The sequence below is a fragment of the Bidens hawaiensis genome, unplaced genomic scaffold (genome assembly GCF_021521415.1).
Source record: "Bidens hawaiensis isolate Kalapana, Puna unplaced genomic scaffold, B.hawaiensis_p1.1 tig00022179_1, whole genome shotgun sequence".
Taxonomy (NCBI): Eukaryota; Viridiplantae; Streptophyta; class Magnoliopsida; order Asterales; family Asteraceae; genus Bidens; species Bidens hawaiensis.
In genome coordinates this window covers 229,414-238,610 of record NW_027493444.1, presented here as the reverse complement: position 1 = coordinate 238,610, position 9,197 = coordinate 229,414, and the positions used below count along the sequence as shown (strand labels likewise).

General features: G+C 34.2%; 1 long non-coding RNA gene across 1 annotated transcript; it reads left to right on the top strand.

Annotated features, from left to right (window-relative positions):
* The first annotated feature begins 6,395 nt into the window (after positions 1-6,395).
* LOC143564948 (uncharacterized) lies at positions 6,396-7,599 on the top strand. Its single transcript, XR_013140969.1, has 4 exons — positions 6,396-6,914; positions 7,069-7,244; positions 7,327-7,397; positions 7,486-7,599. It is a non-coding gene; the product is annotated as an uncharacterized LOC143564948 (long non-coding RNA).
* The last annotated feature ends 1,598 nt before the right edge of the window (positions 7,600-9,197 follow it).

Here is a 9,197-nt window from a genome sequence, read left to right as displayed (position 1 = left end):
CGAAACCCATCATTTGGAAAAACAATTTCGTAAGCCACCTTTTCAAGATTTTCACTTGTTTTTTTAGCAAAATAGTACAATCGAAAACCGGACCTGTCACTATCCGAAAATCCGACTATGTACGTAAGTCTGAAATCAGAAGTTGTCGGCTGTACAAAACCTCTCTTTCGGATAAATAATTATTACAAAAATCACTTCAAAACTTTGAAAAATGTTCAAACTAACACCCTATCGCTCAACAGTGTTTACGATAATCTTTGACCATCTGAAATCTTGGCTTTCTGACTTAGAAACTTTTTCCAAAGTGACCTTTCGGTATTTCTGTCTTTTCAGAAACACAGTGTTTACTGAAACCTTGTTTACCCGAGACCTTTCTTTACCGAAACATTCTACTACATTACCGAAATCACCTATTTGTTTAATATTCTCTAGTTTTCGGGAGGCTAAACACTCGAAATATGAATACATTGATGAAACTTGATGCGGACATTGGTAATCTAATCAAGTCCCCGAGGATTCTGCAGATGTCTGACCATTCCAACTGGAAATCCTGCTTTGAATCATTCGTAATGTTAACTACCATTATTGATAACGATCACAATGGGGTATACCATCCAAATACCGTTGTTATTGATCGAACAAACATAATACAGGAATAGTTATCTTAATATACGGAAAATAATAGCATATAGTATATGAGAGAAGATAAGTCTTTTTCTTTAATCACTATAAGTTTAGTAAAGCAAATCCTTCATGGTTCCAGCAACACAATTAATCTAAAGTTTTTTCGAGTGCCTTAGAGCAAAGATATGAAGGCATTGCTGATCTAAATAAGGCTAAGAGAGATCTCCCGAAGAAATAGTTTAACATGTTCCAACACATGAATATAGAAGCACCCGATGACGTCATTGCCTGCTACTCACATCTGTTAAGTGAATTGGACAACTATAACACTATCAACAAGTCACATGCGCGTAAGCTAGAGATAGCATAGATGAGAATGCTAAAGTGGATGTGTGAGCACACAAGATTGGACCGAATAAACCGAATAAGAAATGATGTTTTCAATAGAGAATAAGGGTGGCTAAGATATCAGATAAGATAAAAGAAGGGATGTTGAGATGGTTCGGGCGTGTGAAGAGAAGAGAGACGACGGCTCATGTTCGATCCTTAGAAACTATTAAATTAGAGGTGAGGAGGGATAGAAGGCGTCCCAAATTGACTTGGGCCGAGAGGATTAAGTATGATTTGATATATTTGCACCTCTCCGAGTATATGGTGGAGGATAGAAATTATTGGAGACGTAGTATTAAGGTTAAGGACTTTTAAGAGAAACGTAGAGTTTTGTTTAGAATTTTATCATAGAGGGCTTTTCTTTACCTTATTTCGAGTGAAAAATGATATATTACTATAATATCTTATTCTCAAATTAGCATTTTATAAAATATATTTAGTATTCATTACTAATATCTCTAATTTTATTTATCTATTTTGAGTATGACTACTTTATGTATTTTACTATTACATATATATCATAGGTATATGTGTTTCATTTATGTTCTAAAGGTTTAGAGTTGAACTTGGTGTTTCTTTTATTTAGTTTTATGCATATGGTTTTCGAGTCGGGGTTCTCTCTGGAAGCAATTTCTCTTTTCTTTGGGATGGTTGTACGGTTTGTCTATATCCCACCCTCCCCAGACCCTGCTAATAGTTTTTCTATTGGTGAAATTTCTATTGGGTGTGATTGTTGTTTTAAAATTCATCTACAATTAAGAAATTCATATAAAGGTCTTGATGCTTTTCCATCAAACTGGGACGTTCAATACTCTACTATTAAAGCAAACCAAGGCCCGGCCCCAAAAGGGGATTGAGGAGGGTGGCGGGCCTAGGCCCATACTTTCGAGAGGTTCATAATTGTTATAAAAATTATACATATGTTATATATCATATTGTTTTACAACATAATCATCATCGTACTCAGTAAATCTCACCAATCGCAAAGCTATGGTAGGGTCTGAGGATGATAAGATGTAGATAGCCTTACCTCTACCCTATAAAAATAAAGAGGTTGCTTCTAGTGAGACATAAGTTCAAAAAATGACTTCTTGGTGCAATGGAAATGGTGGTAGTCAATGTAATCAAAGATCATGGGCGCTGGTCTCATTTGTGTTATTTTTGTTTTTTACATGAACTATTTTAGTAACTTTTTATTATTACTTTCTTTCCTTTAATCCGTGTTGTGTTTTGAAAATGCAACTCAAATAGTAAAATTGTCAAATTAGTTATCACATAAATTAAAATATGATTTCAGAGGCACATTTTATCATCATCATCATCATCATCATCATCATCGTACTCAGTATATCCCACCAATAGCAAAGCTATGGTAGGGTCTGAGGAGGGTAAGATGTAGGCAGCCTTACCTCTACCCCATAGGGATAGAGAGGCTGCTTCCGGTGAGACCCCCGGCTCGATAGTAGTTTTGCATCAAGCCTTGGACATAAGGCACATAGCACTCAATCATCGGAGGCACATTTTATGATCGTTCGAATTCCGGAAATTTTAAAGGATTTTAAAACGGCATGAAGCAAACCATTACGTAGTGACCGGAAAACAAGAAGCTTTTGATATGGCAATGAGTAGGGCTGCGCAACCCATGGACGCGGGTTTGTGCCTTAGAGGGGCAGCGATGAGTAATTTTCTATTATTATTATTATTATTATTATTATTATTATTATTATTTACAGTAACATCTTTATACTTGAATCCAACTTATATAACTACACCATCCATAAATTTTAATAAACTAAGTTTTTTTATTTTTATTTCCATAGTTTTCTTTTACGTTTCTTTCCGGATTCTCCTTTTCTTTTGTCTCGTTGCCTTTGTGGAGTATAGCCTCGTGATTTGCTTATTTTGTCTACATTCGAACGCACGAAATAAATACATTTGCTAGTAATATAAAGAAGGAATGTCAATATCGAACATCAAGCATATGTGATTCACAAGGTGTGCACTAATTAAAAGAGTTTTCTAATTTGTATTTTAATTGCATATATTAAGAACCATTTAATAACATACTCCCTCCGTCACATTATATTTGTCATAGTTTGATTTTTCAAGTCTTTCTTGTTTAACTTTGACCGACAATATTTTTGTTTGTGTTATATAATAATTTATGTAAAATATATGAATGGATTGAGTTTTAAATGTATTTTACATTTATATAATTTTCATCAAGTATTATATGACAAGAACAAAAATATTTACGGTCAAAGTTACAAAAGAAAGATTTGAAAAGTCAAACTAAGACACTTATAATGGGACGGAGGAAGTATAAATTTATTTATATAAAATCTTAGATATATCTGGATTTTTTATTCCACCGATTTTGCCTTTTGTTTAATTAGTATGGATATTTTTTAATTGCACTATATTAATTACCTCGTGCATCGCAAATGCACCAAAATGTAAGAGTAACGTAACAACTTGGTATACGTTTTTTTATATAATATACCCTTTTTTTAATGGCCAATTAAGCAATGAAAATTTGTCTTGAGACCTTGATCTTGTGATAAGAGGTACACTCGTCTCTATTAGATGCATGCTTGATTTTCAGTTGGGACAATTCAAATGATATATGGGTGAAGAGACAAATTCGGGCTTTAATCCTGGGTTCAATCCCAACATGAGACAAGGTTTATAGATTCCTTTCAGGTCTCGCACATTAGGGGTACGATCTCACGACAGTCGAGGAGTTGACCTCGAACATGGCCCCGAAAAAATAAGTTTTACGTGAGATTTTTAGCCGTTCAAAACAATTAACCAATAGAAAAGGAAAAAAAACATTTTTTTTGTAAATCACTTAATTGTTACAATTTCGACATAGTTTGTATTTATTTTGCCCACAAATATGATTAATGATACTATATGTAAAACAAATAGCCGCTCAAGCGAGTGTACTTTGTCTCCGGTTAGAGCATACATGTACATACCCCTCACACTATCAACACTCCTCTCGGTTTAATATCTAGACTAGCAAAAGATATGCTAGTATATGTCTCTGCCCTCAAATACCAAATATGAACCACAACTTATTAAGCTTGCAAGTCAGTCATATCTCCACCCATTATCCATCGGTTACACTAAAACTCAGACTAAGGTTTTGCTGAGACTTAGGTGTAGGTGCGGATTAGGCATATTTAGTGACTAAGGTGGATGAAACCCAGTTTTACACAACTAAAAAAATAAACACTCAAATACAAACAAACTGCTATTTATAGTGAGTGAAACATAATTGATAACTTCTTTTCACTATGTCAGATCTGGGCTATAGTCACACTTTTTCAAAAACCGCCTTGTCACACTTTTGAAAAGATTTGTGACTAATCTTAGTTTCAGCCACACATTTGAGCATTCGTGTGACGAAACAGCCTAGTTACGAGGCCTTTGGTCACGCTTTCTTAATAAACGTGACCATAAACACATCTTTTAGACACACACTTCAATTTCGTGTGACAATAAAAGCCCGTTACGATACCTTTGGTCATGTTTTCAAAAAGAACGTGACCATAAACTCACATTTTAGCCACACTTCAATAAAATAATGTGACAGTTGCTAGCCACACTGAACAAAAGAGTGACCAAATGTTATCAACTGCCATGGTATTGATTGATTTTTTATTCATGTAACAAAAAACACAGGTAACATATCCACACTGAATGTGTGTGGCTAGTTGTTACCAACCGTCATTGTAGTTTTTTTTGTTAATGTGACTGAATGGTTTTGGATTTGGTCACTTACATGAGTTACTAGGTGTGACCATACATTAGTTTATTATGGTCATGGTTAAACTTCTTCTGTGTGACTAAATACGAGGAACCGTCATTGTTTTTATTTGATGATGTGTCTAAAAGCTAATACATATGGTCACGAATATTGTTTTGTGTTACTAAAGGTCTAGTGTCTATTAGTCACTTATTAGAAATATTATGGTCACAGTTTTACAAAATTCGTTATCTAGAGTAGGGATGAGCAAAATCGGGATTGGTACCGGTACCGAAATCGGTACCGATTTGGTACCGACGGTACCAAATCGGTACCAAAGTTTTAAGTTTCGGGATCGGTACCGGTACCGGTAAGGTACGGTACGGTACCGGTATTTCCCGATTTTTTACCTCCGGTACCGGTATAATCCCGTTACCGTCCCGGTATCGGTACTGAACCGAAAATTTCGGTACCGGTACCAAGAATTAGGGATTTTTGGGATCGGGATCTTCGGGATCGGGACCGGTCGGTATCGGTCCGATACCATGCTCATCCCTAATCCCTAATATGGAGGACACCCTTTTCAAAATTAGGGTTGATTTCTCGTCTATATATTCCACGATGACAATCTTAGCATTGCAATCGATGAACACTCAACCTTCATATCTCTTCAATTTGGGAATACTCAGTTGTCTCTTCTCCAGCCCACGAATTAGGGTTTTCTTTCATGATTTTCACTATACGAGTATGCTTGTTGTGTTCATAATGTTAATCGATTTACTTTTTTTAAGAGCTAATATGATACATAGTTGATTTGTCATTGTCAATTGATTAGGGTCGACTGATAGAAAGTTTGTTTGTTCCCGTTTATAACTGACACCAGGTTTGTTTGATTGATAGGTTTCCGATTTAACTTATACTCGATTTAAATGTGTCTCAATGCGAATCGCTATTCGAATCATACCAAATCGATGAACATACAACCTTCAGGCTATCATCTCTCTACGATTTCACAAGGTATTCTATTTGTATTCACAATTCGTCGATTTCAATTCCATGTTAACATTTGGTTTAAGCATGTATTGACAGTTTATTGAATGCTTGTAGATCCTGATGTCGAAGATGAATGTTTAGTGGGCAGCATATAGAAGCTTGCCAATTATTGTCCTTCGATTAAACTCTCCGATTAACTACCCAGGTTACCAAATTAACCTTTTTTTTCTCCACTAAATCATGCTTATGAGAATATGACAGATTATTCTTAATGACATACTAATCTGAATATGATATATATTATCCTTTAATAGCAACTAATCATGTTGTGATTGTCGTATAGCTTAATGTGTGTTTAACATTATATATTGTGCATAAAGTACAAAATATGTTATGATTAGCCGTGTGTGTTTGTAATTGTGAGAAATTTGGATATTTCTAAACTACAAATGAGTTATTTTGATTATGTTTTATTTTTTTCATATTTGAAAATTATGATTCCGATTCACTATGATCATTAATTACTATTCATTATGTTTGACAACTCAAGTTTGTTTTTACTACAGAGTGTCACACTAGTACAAAAGTGGGCAGAAGATGCGAGGGAAAAAAACAAGAGGTGCGGTTTGAATATAACCGCACCTTTTGGAAAGTTTTAACTTTTAAATCAGAAGTTTACCTTAAGGTGCGATCTTTTGTAATTTTATTATTACTTTTTAAAATAATTAGCATAAGATGCGGTTCTAACTCAACTCTCTTCAATTTTATTGTTAACTCTAACACCACAAACGTGACTTTATTCCCAAAAATCCAAAATATTTACATTCCCTCCATCTCCATCTTTTCACCGCCAAATTAATTGAAAACTCTAACTCAAAACTACTCAACTCTCTGTACACCACCTAATTCCATCTCCATGGATTTCACCCTCCACAGACCAGCCCCTAATTGCAAACCCTCACCCTCCACAGACCAGCCCCTAATTGCAAACCCTAACTCAGTAACTGGATATCTCCTTTCCATCTCCAGCGATATCAATCCACAACGGACCAACCGCTAATTGCAAACCCTAACACTTAAATCATCCCCTAATCGGACCACCCACGACGAACCGTTAACCGAAATCGTACTGCTCGTGAAGTCAACAGACAAGGTAAGTCACATCATCAATTCTTTTTGTTAATTGTTAAACCACAGTAATCTTTTGTTTCTCAATTTCATTATTTATATATTTGGGTAAGAAATAAAAAAAAAATTGTAGGTTGTCCCAATAAAAAGTGTATTGCTCATGTACCTTGTTGGATTAGGTTGTGTCAAGGCTTCCAAGAATGGTATCGTTGATTCATATAAAGATCTTAAAGTCTACAATGTAACTAAAACGAGTGAAGTCACCTAGCGCCCCGAGAGTGGACTCGTGTCACGCGCCTCGCCACAACTACATGACGATGACACTACAAACACTTCAAATTTATGTTCACAAAAAGTCAATCCATTTACTTCAATACGTATATTTTTTTAATTTAGTTTTATTAGTTCATATTCTAACAATTTGTTTTTTATATTAGTTGATGAAGTGAGTCGTGTCTAACCACAATTTCACGTTGAGAACATCGCAAGTAGCTCATTTTATCAATTGGTAGCCGGCCCATTTACTCTTATATTTTTTGTTAATTAAATTTGTTAACATTATAAAAGTTTGTTTGTTTGTTTGTTTGTTACTTTAGGTTGATGAAGACGATCAACAACTTCAAGTGTCAGATCAGCTCTTTTTCAAGACGGTTTTCAAAAACTTGTTAATATAACAGTTTGTATATACACACATATATTTTTTAATATACGTACTAATGCTTTTATAATCGTTTTCAGTTATGATCTATGGAGAAACAACAAACCGGTACAAATGCTCTCGTATCCGAACCTGATGGCGAATGTATGTGTTTTAGTGTTTCTTTATCATTTTATTTTCAAGTGTTTGAGTAATTAATATACAACTTCTATTTTGCTTTAACAAGCATGGCTGGTTGTTTCTTGGCAATCATAAAAAGATGGATGACAACTTGCCCATCACAAAAAAACTATATATTTGACTTTAGTCGGTCAAACCTGAATGATAACTTGCAGTTTGACTAAATTGTCAAAAACGACTAAAATACTCCTTTGAACCCAACTTGTTAATTTTCTGCTAATGTTGACATGTACCAAATTTTCTGAGATTATGACCCATTAACAACATCTGTCCCGAAGTGATTTTTTGCTACAACCTGCAGTTTGACTTATGAGAAGTCAAACTGTCAAAAATATATTTTTTGTTGAATTTGCAATAACCTTTAAAGCTTGATAAGAAAACACCCGACCTGTTTTAACTCATTTATGTTTGTTCATTTACGCTCTTATAAAATAGCGTTCGTTTATATTATATAGGTACTAGCTAGTTGGGTGACTTAATTTACTATGCCTTTAATGTGATTTTCCATAAATATATTATAATTAACTGAAATATTGTAGAGCGTTTCTATGGACACCCCGGAGGCTGTTGAAAGACAAGGCATCACTCCTATGTCTAAAAATATAGAACCTGTCCAAAATGAAAAGGTAATGATAATTACTTAACAAATTCTTCTTTAATTAAGTGTATGTGATTAATTGCTGATGTAATTAATCGATTGAATGTATTTTAGCGAAAGAAGATAAAAGTAAATAAGAAGAACAAAAGGCTAGTTACATCATCTGAAGTAATTACTAGCAATACTGATACAACAAAAATCTCATTACAAGCTGAGGAAGGGGTGGTAAGGAATGCACATAATATATATTGACTTTGACTTTATATATGATGCTAATTAATATATATATATATATATATATATATATATATATATATATATATATATATATGCCATTAATGTTTTTAGAATACGTACAAGTGTAAGCTGTATCATCTGGGTATGAGGGATATTGTGGCAATGGGTACAGTCCACATTCATCAGGATCAAACAAAAGTCATAAAAGTTCATGGCATGCCAATTCAAAAAGATGACCTGAAAGTTTCTGTTGATACAACTGAAAAACCTTGTGCATTTTTACCAATTCCAACAGACGAAGCTACAACAATTGAACAGGCATTAGGTGGCTTTGTTGCCTGGCCAAAAAGACTAATCAAATGTCCCGAGTTACAGGTTTGGTTTCCTCTTTGCTCTAAGTTCTTCTTTGGTTTCCATATATTTGAATAAGTAAGTAACTTAATGAGCTTAATTAATTTATTTTCTATTTCGGTATTGATATATTCCGCATCCATTTGGCTGTGAATTCATTTGATGATGTGGGAAGTGAACATCCAGTTTATTTGTTTCCATTTGGCTGGGAATTATTATGTAGTGAATTATAATTACATTGATCATATATGCAGTAAGTTTGATCCACTTTGGTTTTAAGCTGT